This window comes from Macaca fascicularis, chromosome 5 (genome assembly GCF_037993035.2).
Source record: "Macaca fascicularis isolate 582-1 chromosome 5, T2T-MFA8v1.1".
NCBI lineage: Eukaryota > Metazoa > Chordata > Mammalia > Primates > Cercopithecidae > Macaca > Macaca fascicularis.
In genome coordinates, this window is record NC_088379.1 from 3,732,739 (window position 1) to 3,746,690 (window position 13,952).

General features: G+C 44.2%; 1 long non-coding RNA gene across 1 annotated transcript; it reads right to left on the minus strand.

Moving 5' to 3' along the window:
- Positions 1–27: 27 nt before the first annotated feature.
- Positions 28–1,024, minus strand: LOC135970869 (uncharacterized). The gene is made up of 2 exons (XR_012434593.1): positions 880–1,024; positions 28–739 (listed from the first exon to the last, which is right to left on the minus strand). It is a non-coding gene; the product is annotated as an uncharacterized lncRNA (long non-coding RNA).
- Positions 1,025–13,952: the final 12,928 nt, after the last annotated feature.

A 13,952-nucleotide genomic window follows, 5' to 3' on the forward strand; every position in this document is an offset into this window, starting at 1 on the left:
AAAAAAAAATCACTGCCTCTCATAATCATTGAGATATTTTTAAATTTTCAAGCTTTTTTTTTTTTTTTTTTTTGACACAGAGTCTTGCTCTGCCATCCATGTTGGAGAGCAGTGGCACGATTTTGGCTCACTGCAAACTCCATCTCCCAGCTTCAAGTGATTCTTGTGTCTTAGCCTCCGGAGTAGCCGGGATTATAGGCAGATGCTGCCACCACTCCTGATTAATTTTTGTATTTCTAGTAGAGATGGGATTTTGCGATGTTGGCCAGGCTGGTCTTGAACTCCTGGCCTCAAGTGATCCTCCTGCCTCAAAGTGCTGGGATTCCAGGCAGGAGCCACCCATGCTTGGCTCAAGCTGTTTTTTTTTTTTTTTTTTTTAAGGTGAAGTCTTGCTCTTGCCCCCCGGGCTGGAGTGCAATGGCGCGATCTTGGCGCACTGCAACCTCTGCCTCCTGGGTTCAAGCGATTCTCCTGCCTCAGCTTCCTAAGTAGCTAGGATTACAGGTGCCTGCCATCATGCCTGGCTAAGTTTTGTATTTTTTTAGTAGAGACGGAGTTTCCCCATGTTGGCCAGGCTGGTCTCGAACTCCTGACCTCATGTGAGACCCATCTTGGCCTCCCACAGTGCTGGGATTCCAGGCATGAGCCACTGCGCCTGGCTGGCTTGAGCTGTTTTTAAGAGGATATGTCCTGGTTTGCTGCTGTGTAGTTTCCCCAAAGTCTCAATTTGATGAGAAAACTAGAATGAAAAAATAAATAAAAATTAAATTTCATCAAATTAGAAACCTTTGCTTTCCAAAAGATAACCACTAACAAGTAAAATAGCAAGCCAGAGAATCAGAAATTATTCACAACACGTATCTGAGAAAGGACTCACACCTAGACCTAGAAAGAACTCCAAGACCAGGCTGGGTGTGGGGGCTTACGCCACCTGGAATCCTGGCACTCTGGGAGGTGGAGGCAGGTGAATCACTTAAGACCAGGACTTTGAGATCAGTCTGGGCAACACAGCAAGACCCAGTCTCTACAAAAAAAAAAAAAAAAATTAATTAGCAGAGCATAGTGATGCATGCCTATAGTCCCAGCTACCCAGGAGACTGAGGTGGGAGGCTCACTTGAGCCGAGGAGTTTGAGGCTGCAGTGAGCTATGATCGTACCGCTGCCCTCCAGCCTGTGCAAGAAAGATCCTGACTCAAAAAAACGACGAGACTTCTAAGACCCAGTTTTTTAAATAGGCAAAAGAATTAAGTAGGCCCTTCCCAAAGAAGATACCCAAATGGCCAAGAGCACACAAAAAGGTGCTGGGCCTCAGGCATCAGGGAAGTGCAAGTTATTACAAAACAAAAACAAAACAATCAAATGTGTTTAATTGCCTTTTTGTTACTGATTTCCTCCTCAATTGCACTCTGGCCAACGAATGTGATTTGTATTATTTATCTACGTGTCGTATATTTATACATTGTCTTCTGCAAGTTACATTTGCTTCGTGTCCTAGTACATGGTCAATTTCTAAAAGACTCCATGTGTGCTTAAGAATGTTTTCTCTAACGGGCATAAGTAGACCAAGTTTTTAACTGCACTACCCTATTCTTTCATGTTCTTCATCAATGATCTAAGCCTCTACCACATGAACCTAAGACAAGGAGAGCAAATGGAACATAAAATAGGTAGAAGAAAGGAAATTTATAAGACTAAAAGGAGGAAAAGTCAATGAAAAAGAAAACAATAGAAAAAAATCAATGAATCCAAAAGTAGGTTTCTTTGGGGAAAAATATCTGTAAAAACGATCAACTCTTAGCTAGTCTGATCGGGGGAAAAGAAAACACAAATGGCCCAGAGCAGGAATGAAAATGAACATCACCGCACAGTATACAGAGGATACTGTGAACAATGTATGTAAATTGTTTTGATAACTTAGATGAAATTCTGCGACAAACCTATCTTTAAAAAAAATGACAAAGGCCGGGCGCGGTGGCTCAAGCCTGTAATCCCAGCACTTTGGGAGGCCGAGACGGGCGGATCACGAGGTCAGGAGATCGAGACCATCCTGGCTAATACGGTGAAACCCCGTCTCTACTAAAAATACAAAAAACTAGCCGGGTGAGGTGGCGGGCGCCTGTGGTCCCAGCTACTCGGGAGGCTGAGGCAGGAGAATGGCGGGAACCCGGGAGGCGGAGCTTGCAGTGAGCTGAGGTCCGGCCACTGCACTCCAGCCCGGCGACAGAGCGAGACTCCGTCTCAAAAAAAAAAAAAAAAAAAAAAAGACAAAGAAACAGAAAATCCAAAACCCTCTTTTTTTTTTTTTTTTTTTTTTGAGACAGAGCCTCACTTTGTTGCAGTAGCGTGATCTCAGCTCACTGCAACCTCCACCTCCTGAGTTCAAGTGATTCTCCTGCCTCAGCCTCCAGAGTAGCTGGGATTACAGGCACGTGCCACCAAGCCCAGTTAATTTTTATATTTTTAATGGAGATGAGGTTTCACCATTGTTGGCCAGGTTGGTCTCGAACTCCTGACCTCAAGTGATCCATCCACCTCGGCCTCCCAAAGTGCTGGGATTACAAGTGTGAGCCACCACGCCCGGCCTCATGTCTATTTTAAAAAATCAAGTTCTTAATGAAAAACCTAAGCAAAAGGAAAATGGCAGGCATAGATGGCTTCACCCATCAAATCTCCATGAAACAAATAATGTCAATCCTATACAAACTACGGCAGAACTTGTTTCAGAAGGCCAACTTAATGCAGTACCAAACCATGACAGACACATCACATGACAAGACAATGAACATCAGAGCCCAGTGTCCTTCATGAGCATTCACACACAGGAGGTCCTCAGCCCGGTATGAGCAAATCTCATCCGGCCATGCAGAGAAAAGGCCAATGTACCATCATCCGGCCATGCAGAGAAAAGGCCAGTGTACCATGGCCACATGGACTTACCCGGAAATGCCAGGTCGTCTCGGCATATGAAAGTCAGCGTAACTCGCCACAGTAATGCGGTGAGGAAGCGACCTCATGAGTTTCTCACTAGGTGCAGCAAAGGCAGCTGACCACATTCAACACGGATTCAGGAAAAGCCCTCAGCAAACGAGGAAGCTCTTCGCCTGTAAGTGCACCAGTGCAAACGCCACACCGAACTGGGAGAGACTGAGCCCATGTTTACCGAGATGGGGAGTAAGATAAGGACGTGCCAGCCCACCTCGCCAGTGCAGTGAGAAGCCGAGTCCCAGAGTGCCAAGGGGAAGCAAAGCCACGCACGCACACGGAAACCCCGCGAGTCCACAGAAACACGCCATGGCCAAGACGGGAGTTTAGGGCACAGGATTAAAGCACCACACACAAGTGAGAAATGAAATAAAAATACGCAGTCCTCAATAGCATATTGAACACCTAGGACTAGATCTAAAGGAAAACGTGTCAGATGCATGCACAGAAGACTCCGGTCCATTGTTGGGAGAAGTTGAAGATGAACTCAGTGCCTGGAGTCACACAGGGCAGTCAACGCGTGGAGACTGGAGACGGTTAAGATGCTAATTGGAGTCAGACACGGCAGTCAACATGTGGACACCGGAGACTGTTAAAATGCCGATTGGAGTCATACATGGCAGTCAACGCGTGGAGACTGGAGACTGTTAAGATGCCGATTCTTCCCCACGTGTATTCAAGACATTCAGAAAAGCTTTTCAAAAACGCCTTCAAGGGAATCACTATTGAAATTCCAGGCTGCCTTTTTTGGTAGAAATGGAAAGGCTGATTGTAAAATGTATACGGAAACACCAAGGACATAAACAGCCATGAGAATCTTTAAAAGGAGGAGTTGGAAAATGCACATCACCTTGATTCAGGGTTTATTACAAACCCAACTGTAGCCAGGACAGTGTGGCGGCCGGGCACCGTGGCTCACACCCACAACCTGTAATCCCTGCAGTTTGGGAGGCTGAGACGGGAGGTTCACTTGAGCCCAGATCAAGATCTGCCTGGGGAACATAGTGAAACCCCATCTCTGCCAAAAAAAATAATTAAGCAAATAAAATCAGCCGGGCATGGTGGTGCTCGCTTGTGGTCCCAGCGACTCAGGAGACCGAGGCAGGAGGATTTCTTGAGCGTGGGAGGTCGAGGGTACAGTGAGCTGAGATCGCGCTACTGCACTCCAGCCTGAATGCCAGAGCAAGACCTTGTCTGAAGTGTGGCAATGGCAATAGCATAAGGACAAACAGAAACAGATCCAAACCGGTAGGTCAGCTGATTTCTGACAAAGGCACCAAATTAGGAAAAAAAAAAGCCTATGCAGCAAATAATGCTGAAAGGTAAGGGAGAAATGGATCCTGACTGCCACCCACACTGGAAACGCAAACGCTCCTGAGTAGGGACTGGCTACACACACTGCACACACCCACACAACAGGCCGCCACGCAGCAATCAGGAGTTAGTCACTGATCCACGCAAAAGCCTGGGTGAATCTCAGATGCTGAGTGAACGTAAGCAGACGCATGCACAGAGGCACACTGCCCAACACCACGCACGTGGAACCCATGGCAGGCAGGAGGCAGGGAGCTGCGGCGGTGGGAGTCAGAACGGGCACCCCTGTGGGGACTAGCTCTGCGGAGTGGAGGGCGTCACCTACGTCCTTCGTGAGTGCGCACCATGACCAGCCACACCCATGGAACTAACACTGGGCATCTGGGCTTTTTGTGTGTGTAACTGCCTCCCTCCAACACCACGGTCTCCCACATACAAAAGAGCCCATCATACAATAAGACACGCTACTCTGCAATTAGACATCACGAAACGCCAGCCAGGCTGTCCATAATTAAAAAGACCGAGCACCAAGTCTCAGCAATCCACCAGTGTTCTGCTTCCACCCAGCCGGGAGAAAGAAACAGTCCAACCACTTTGGAATCATCTCTATACTTGGACAGCACACATCGTTAAGATCCATTGGGTATGCCCAGAGCCGTTCCTCCCCCGCCCACACACACGAGTGTTCACCACAGTTATTTCCAAGTGGGTGTTCTTACCCAGAAAGGAAGCAACTCAAATATCCCCCACAATAAAGTGCATTAAAATCAGAGCACAGGACCGTCATGCAATGGAATACTATACAGCAATGAAAAGGAACACACTTCTGCTAGATGACAGGGCTGAGTCTCACCAACACACTGAATACAAGAACCAGATACCTTAAGGCTCTCAGGATAATGGGAAAAAAAGGAACCAGAATCCCCGCCCCCCCATCAGCCACACACACACAAGTAAACACAGTGTCATTTCATTTCTATGAAGTTCAAACAGCACAACCCAACTGTGTCCAAGTCAAGAAGTGCGCTCCGCTCCAGGGAAGAGGACGACGAGCCGGGTGCGCTGCGGCGGCCAGGGCCCTGACAGTGTCTACTTCACTGGGCTGTGGGCCCCACACTGCTCACTTCACCAAGCTGTGTGTGTGTTTCACACGCTTTTATGAACACGTGTTTTTTTATACGACCATTTGGAAGTTAGAAGAAAATACAGTCACAGGTGCTGTCTCGGCGGGTGGCAGTAACAGAGCTCAGGACACACCTGTCTCTCCTGCAGAGGGAGTCCCTTCTGCTGCTGACTCCAAAGAGGGCAAACTGAGCCACAGACCTCCACTACTCGCTGCGTCCTAGGCCCAGCCCCACCCCAGACCTTGCACCCTCGCCTCCAAGACTGTGAAGGCCCCAGGGCTGTGCTCTGCACACGGGTTCCTGACCTGGAGCTCGGAGCCCCGATGGGACCAACATGGAGATCCTGGCAGACAGTGCTTCTCTGGGCCTGAGGCCACATCTGAGTCGACAGTCACCCCAGCCCTGCCTGAGACGGACAGTGTGGCGGACATCGTGGGGAGGCCTGGCGAGGCTCCTGTGCTGAGGGGAGACACGGGCACTGCTGGGGCCGGCGCCACCGGGCCAGGCAGAAGGCCACCCTCCCTGGAGTCCACGTAGGAGCAGGCACTCACATGCTGCACCCTGGGGCCCCTCCCACCCTGATGCGCGAACTCCCGACATGCTGCCTCTAGCCTTGACCTTTCTTAGAAATGACCGCTAAGCGGATGTTCGTGTTTGGCAGATCTCAACAGTCAAGCCAAGATCCAGCTGCAGCCAAAACACAATATGCCGGATGGAGCCTCTTCCAGGCTCAAACGTGGGAACCGTGCTCGGACCCGGACGGGAGCAATGGCCAGCCCATCAGCTACGGTCAGCGGAAGGCCTCTGTGGCTGTCCCTACCCCCGTGAGATGGGGCATTTACACAGCACACTTAGGGACACGGAGGCCCTGCAGGTTCGTTGGGGTCTCTCCAGGCCCCTGAGCTGCAGAGGTGAGAGTTGAAAGACGCTGCCCCCAGGCCACAGTCTCTGACTGTCCATGGAACCACAGGCTCCTCTCTCTGCCATCTTCCCCTCAAACTCAACTCCAGCGCTCTTGGCTTTCAATCAGGCCGGGCCGTCTCACGGGAAAAGGAGTCTGGCTGCAAAGACCCGTGGGGCCCAGAGGGGAAGCTGGCTATGACGCGATCCCTTCACAAGCACTGGCTCCGGCCTGAGCCACCAGGACACTTAGTGACCAGCTGACAAGCATGTGGTTTAAATACTGCACTATATTTTGTCCGGAGCTGCACGCCCTGGCCATGGCGAATGGTAATTGAGGATTAAAACGCCTGAGCTGTGTTCATTTCCACCTCACACCTCCTCCCTGGATTTACCTTCTTCCCTATATTAATACCGCCATTAAAAGATGGCGTTCTTCCTGCTTCTTCTTCACTCACTTTTCTCACGCCCAGGAAAAATTGTTACTTAATAGCGCAAGCGCAACATGACGTCCGACTGGAGAAACCGAAACCTACCTGGCCACGCCCTCCACAATGAGGTCATTTCCGCCTTAGCCCAACCCCTTCCCCTCCAAATGTATATAAGGCATTGCATTACCGCCATTAAACGAGACTTGATCAGAGCACTGTCTTGTCTCCATTTCTTGTGTCTCTTGTTCCCCAAATTCCCACCCCCTCCTCCAGGTCCTGCCTTGACGATCCCGCGGGCCGGGATACGTGGCGCCCAACGTGGGGCTCGAAAACGAGAGACTCCGTGAGGAAGAGGACGCCAAAGGACGGTCGACCGTTAACAAAGATAAAAGGAGTCAAACTCTTCCGATCACCGCGGGAACCTGCCGCGTCAGAATCGAAGGTAAGTGACGCGTCCGAAATGGGACAAGAATTAAGCCAACATCAAATATATGTAAGACAATTAAAAGAGGCTTTAAAGATACGAGGAGTAAAGGTTAAAGGTAATGATTTGTTTAAATTTTTTGATTTTGTAAAAGACACTTGCCCTTGGTTCCCACAGGAAAGAACTATTGATATTAAAAGATAGCGTAAAGTAGGGGATTGTTTTCAGGACTATTATAATACCTTTGGGCCAGAAAAAATTCCTGTGACCGCCTTCTCTTATTAGAACCTCATTAGAGATTTAATAGATAAGAAAGAGGCCGATCCGCAAGTTATGGCTGCGGTCACTCAGACAGAGCATATTTTAAAGGTTAGCTCCCGCTCTAACCTCACAAAGCCTCCACAAGATGCAGAGAAAGATCTCATTTCCCTCGAAGGTGATCATGAAGAAATCAAGTCTCCTTCTATAACAGATAAAGAAATGCCACACAAAAGCAAACCAAAAAAATACCCAATTTTACAGATGCTTCAAAAAGAAAAAGAAATTAATAAGCCTAATCAATCAGATATAAATTGGGATGATTTAGAGGAAGAGGCGGCTAAATATCACAACCCTGATTTGCCTCCCTTTACTTCATACCCACCCCCATATAATAAGACACGTAATGAGGCTTCTGCGCCCATTGTTATGGCAGCAATAGATCCCAAAGAAGAATTAAAGCAAAAAATTGCTCAACTAGAAAAACAAATTAAACTTGAAAAGCTACATCAATCTTTGATAATTAGGCTCCAAAAGCTAAAAACAAGAAATGAAAAAATACCTAACTCAGACACGATAGAAGGTTCCTTGCGCCCACTTCAGCGGCCTGGACAACATGTTCCAAGAGGGAGGTTAGTTGCTAGCCAACATAAAAAAGACTCCTCCCCCAAAGACGTTTTTCCAGTCACTAAAACCATAGATAAACAGGGGCAAGCTTAGAGGCATCATACTGGATTTGATTTTACTATTATAAAAGAGTTAAAGACTGCTGCCTCTCAGTATAGGGCTACTGCTCCATATACTCTTGCTATAGTGGAATCTGTAGCTGAGAATTGGCTCACTCCTACAGACTGAAATACCTTAGTCAGAGCAGTTCTTTCTAGGGGAGACCACTTAATTTAGAAGTCAAAGTTCTTTAAAAATTGTAAAGATACAGCTAAAAAAAATCAACAGGCAGGAAATAGTTGAGATTTTGATATGTTAACTAGTTCAGGTAATTATGCAGACACTCAGGCCCAAATGCAATATGACCCTGGACTGTTCTCACAAATCCAGGCTGCTACTACAAAGGCCTGGAGAAAACTTCCCGTTAAAGGAGATCCAGGGGCCTCGCTCACTGCAGTTAAACAAGGACCCGATGAGCCATTTTCAGACTTTGTGCATAGGCTTATGACCACGGCAGGTAGAATCTTTGAAAATGCAAAAACGGGTGTAAATTATGTTAAACAGTTAGCTTATGAAAATGCTAACCCTGCCTGCCAAGCGGCAATCAGACCTTATCGAAAGAAAACAGATTTAACAGGATACATTCGCCTTTGTTCAGATATTGGGCCCTCATATCAACAAGGCCTAGCAATGGCCGCCGCTTTTAGCGGCCAAACAGTAAGAGACTTCCTCATTAACAAAAATAAAGATAAAAAGAAATGTTTTAGATACGATAAAAGGGGACACTTTGCAAAAAATTGCCATGAAGACCAAAATAAAAGTCCAGAAACAAAAATCCCAGGCCTTTGCCCAAGGTGTAAAAGAAAAAGGCACTGGGCAAATGAATGTAAATCTAAAACTAACAGTCAAGGAAATCCTTTACCCTCCAGGCAGAGAAACAAAATAAGGGGCCAGCCTCAGGCCCTGAAACAAGCATATGGGGCAGTCAGCTTTGTTCCAGCCAGCAGCAACAATCCATTTCAAAACTTAGTAGAGCAACCCCAGGAAGTACAGGATTGGACCTCAGTTCCACCTCCCACACAATACTAACACCTGAAATGAAACCGCAAACCTTAAATGGACCCTTACCACCTAACACTTTTAGGCTACTTTTAGGAAAAAGTAGTGTCACCATGAGAGGCTTACAAGTCCTCCCTGGAGTTATCAATAATGATTATAAAGAAAAAATTAAAATTATGGCCAGAGCTATTGATAGTATTATTACTGTCCCTCAAGGAGCTAGAATAGCTCAGTTAATCCTGTTACCTTTAGTTAAAACAGATAATAATATCCAATACTCTAATAGAAATACAAAAGGTTTCAGATCATCAGATATATATTGGGTGCAACCAATTACAAATCAAAAACCCTCTCTAACCTTATAGTTAGACGGGAAGGCATTCACTAGACTAATAGACACAGGGGCTGATGTAACAATCATTAAACAAGAAGATTGGCCCTCTCATTGGCCTACTACAGAAACTTTAACTCACTTAAGAAAAATTAGACAAAGCAATAATCCTAAACAAAGTTCTAAATATCTAACATAGACAAATAAAGAAAACAATTCAGGCCTCATTAAGCCATTTGTCATCCCTTACCTACCCGTTAATCTTTGGGGGCGAAATCTGCTCTCTCAAATGAAAATTATAATATATAGTCCAAATGATATAGTTACTGCACAAATGTTAACTCAAAGATACACCCCTGGTAAAGGTCTTGAAAAAGGAGAAAACGGTATCCCACAGCCTATACTGGTTTCAAGACAACTTGATAAAAAAGAGTTTGGAAATTTTTAGCTCAGGCCACTGACATACCTGCACCCCAAAGGTGCGCTGACCCCATTACTTGAAAGTCAGATAAACCCGTTTAGGTTAATCAGTGGCCTTTACTCAATGATAAACTAAGTGCTGTCCAACAGTTAGTGCAGGAACAACTAGCAACAAAACATATTGAGGAAAGTAGTTCCCCTTAGAATACACCTATTTTTGTCATTAAGAAAAAGTCTAGCAAATAAAGACTCTTACAAGATTTAAGAACAGTAAATATCACTATGATCCTTATGGGTGCCTTACAACCAAGATTGCCTTCACCGGTCGCGATTCCTCAAAAATATTTTAAAATCATTATTGACCTTAAAGATTGCTTTTTTACAATTCCCCTTCATCCTGCTGACCAAAAAAGATTTGCCTTTAGTCTTCCATCTACAAATTTTAAACAACCAATGAAGCACTATCAATAGAAAGTCTTACCTCAGGGTATGACCAATAGTCCTACCTTGTGTCAAAAATATGTAGCTGCCGCTATAGAGCCAGTCAGAAAAACATGGGCACAAATGTATATTATACATTATATGGATAATATTTTAATAGCAAGAAAAATTGGCGAACAAGTCTTACAGTGCTTCGCCCAACTCAAACAAGAGTTAACAACAACTAGACTACAAATAGCCCCAGAAAAAATACAATTACAAAATCCATACACCTATCTTAGTTTCCAAATCAATGGACCTAAAATCATTAATCAAAAGGCCGTTATACGTTGTGATCATTTAAAAACTTTAAATGATTTCCAAAAATTACTGAGAGACATAAATTGGCTTCGGCCGTACTTAAAGCTCACTACAGGAGAGTTAAAACCTCTTTTCGATATATTAAAAGGAGACTCTAATCCAAAATCTCCCAGGTCCATTACTAAAGAAGCATTAATGGCACTCCAACAGATAAAACATGCCATTGCAACACAATTTATTACCAATATTGATTATTCTCAGCCATTAATATTCCTTATTTTTAACACAACAATAACCCCTACTGACCTATTTTGGCAAAACAATCCCATTATGTGGGTACACCTGCCCTCCTCCCCTAAAAAGGTTTTGTTGCCTTATTATAATGCCATAGCTAATCTAATTATCTTGAGAAGAGAAAACAATAGAAAATACTTTAGAATAAAACCCTCTACCATTGTACAGCCCTACACTCAATCACACATTCATTGGCTGTTACAAAATACGAAAGCCTGGCCAATTGCTTACGCTTCTTACACTGGCGCAATTGACAACCATTACCCACCTAACAAACTCATTCAATTTTGCAAACTTCATGCGTTTGTATTTCCCCATATTACCAGTAAAAAACCTCTCAATGACGCATTACTAATTTTCACTGATGAATCTTCCACAAGACTTACCATTTACACCTACAATAATGTAGTTGTTAAATTCCAGACCACTTATACATCAGCTCAGCTAGTCAAATTACAAGCTATAATTACAACACTATCAGCTTTTCCTTGTCAGCCACTTAACATGTATACAAACAGCGCCTACCTGGCTCATTCAATACCCCTCTTAGAGACCGTGCCTCAAATTAAACATATTTCAGACACAGCTAACCTATTTTTACAATGTCAACAACTTATTCAAAAAAGGACTACTCCCTTTTTTCTTGGGCATATTAGAGCACATTCAGGATTACCAGGACCTTTAACACAAAATAACGCAACAGCCGACACGACAACAAAAACCATAGCCATAGTCACTACAAACAATTTACAACAAGCGCGAAAAGCACATGCCTTACATCATTTAAACGCCCAAACCTTAAGACTTATGTTTAAACTTACCAGAAAACAAGCTCGACAAATAGTTAAACAATGCGCCAACTACATAACACATTTACCTGTTCCCCATCTAGAAGTTAACCCCCGAGGACTCATCCCCAACAAAATTTGACAAATGGACATTACTCACCACTTAGAATTCAGTCAATTAAAATATATCCATGTATGCATAGACACCTATAGTGAATTTATCAGTGCAACTCTCCAAACAGAAGAGGCCACCAAACATGTCATAGCTCATTTATTACACTGCTTTTCTATTCTAGGAATACCCAAACAAATCAAAACAGACCATGGCCCCGGTTATACAGCCAAAACCTTCTTACGATTTTGTAATACCCTACAAATTAAACATACCACAGACATTCCCTACAATCCCCAAGGACAAAATATAGTAAAAAGAGCTCATCTGTCATTAAAAACTGTTATCACAAAATTAAAAGGGGGGAGCTGGTACCCCGTGAAGGGTACCCCCAGAAACACACTCAATCATGCCCTGTTTATCCTTAATTTTTTAAATTTGGACAGTCATGGAAAATCGGCTGCCGACCGTTTCTGGCATCCTGAATCTCAAAAACAGTTTGCAATGGTAAAATGGAAAGATCCACTTAATAATTCATGGCATGGCCCCGATCCAGTTTTAATTTGGGGAAAAGGCTCAGTATGCATCTTCTCACAAAAAAATGATGCAGCCAGATGGCTGCCTGAAAGATTGGTAAGACAAATAAATCATAACCATTGTCAGTCCAGGGAAGATAAATCTCCCTGAGAAGTTCTTTCCTTCTTGTTTTTCAGAAAATGAAGCCTAACATGAAATTCCTTTAGAAAATAATCGCTCTATATAACATAGTGACAGTCTATGCAGGTTTTGATGACCCTCATAAAGCAATTGAACTAATACAAAAACAACACGGCCAGCCTTGTGACTGCAGTGGAAAACAAGTATCTGAACCTCCGTCAGATAGAATCTCCCAAGTAACTTGCTCGGGCAAGACAGCTTACTTAATGCCAAATCAGCTATAGAAATATAAGTCGACCCCAAAAGACACCTCCCCTAGCGGGCCGCTCCTAGAATGCCCTTGTAGCTCTTTCCAATCTTCCGTACATAGTTCCTGTTATACCTCCTATCAACAATGCAAATCAGGCAATAGAACATATTATACGGCCACATTACTAAAAGAACAAACTGGAGGTACCAATGACATACAAGTATTGGGATCCACTAATAAACTTGTACAATCTCCTTGTAATGGCCAAAAAGGAAAGCCTGTTTGTTGGAGCACTACCGCCCCCGTCCATATCTCTGATGGAGGGGGTCCATTAGATACTGCTAGAATTAAAACTGTTAAAAAAAAATTAGAAAAAATTCATAAAGCCCTATATCCTAAACTTCGATATCACCCTTTTGCCCTGCCTGAAGTTAGAGATAATTTTAGGCTCGATGCTCAAACCTTCGATATCCTCAATGCTACTTACAATTTACTTCAAATGTCCAATACAAGCTTGGCCCACGATTGTTGGCTTTGTCTTAAAATGGGCCCCCCTATTCCTCTAGCTATACCTAACCTTTCATTGTCCTATGTCAATTACTCAAATAAATCCTTAGTAAATAATTCCTGTTCTATTACCCCCCTCCTCTTAGTTCAACCAATGACGTTTTCTAATTTCTCTTGCCTCTTTTCACCATCATATAATAACACTAAAGAAATTGATTTAGGCTATGTTGTGTTTGCCAACTATACCTCCATAATCAATACCACCAACCCTTTGTGTGCTGTAAATGGCTCGGTTTTCGTTTGTGAAAACAACATGGCATATACTTATCTACCTACAAATTGGACAGGGCTTTATGTTCTGGCCACTCTTCTCCCCGACATTGATATCATCCCTGGAGATGAACCTATCCCCATCCCCGCTGTTGAACATTTTATTTATAGACCAAAACGAGCCATACAATTTATTCCCTTGCTGGCTAGACTCGGAATCACCACTGCTTTTACTACAGGAGCCACAGGCCTAGGAGTCTCACTAACCCAATATACTAAATTATCCAATCAATTAATTTCAGATGTACAGACCTTATCCAATACTATACAAAATTTACAAGACCAAATAGACTCGTTAGCTAAAGTAGTTCTCCAGAATAAAAGAGGTCTAGATTTGTTAACAGCAGAACAGGGAGGGATATGT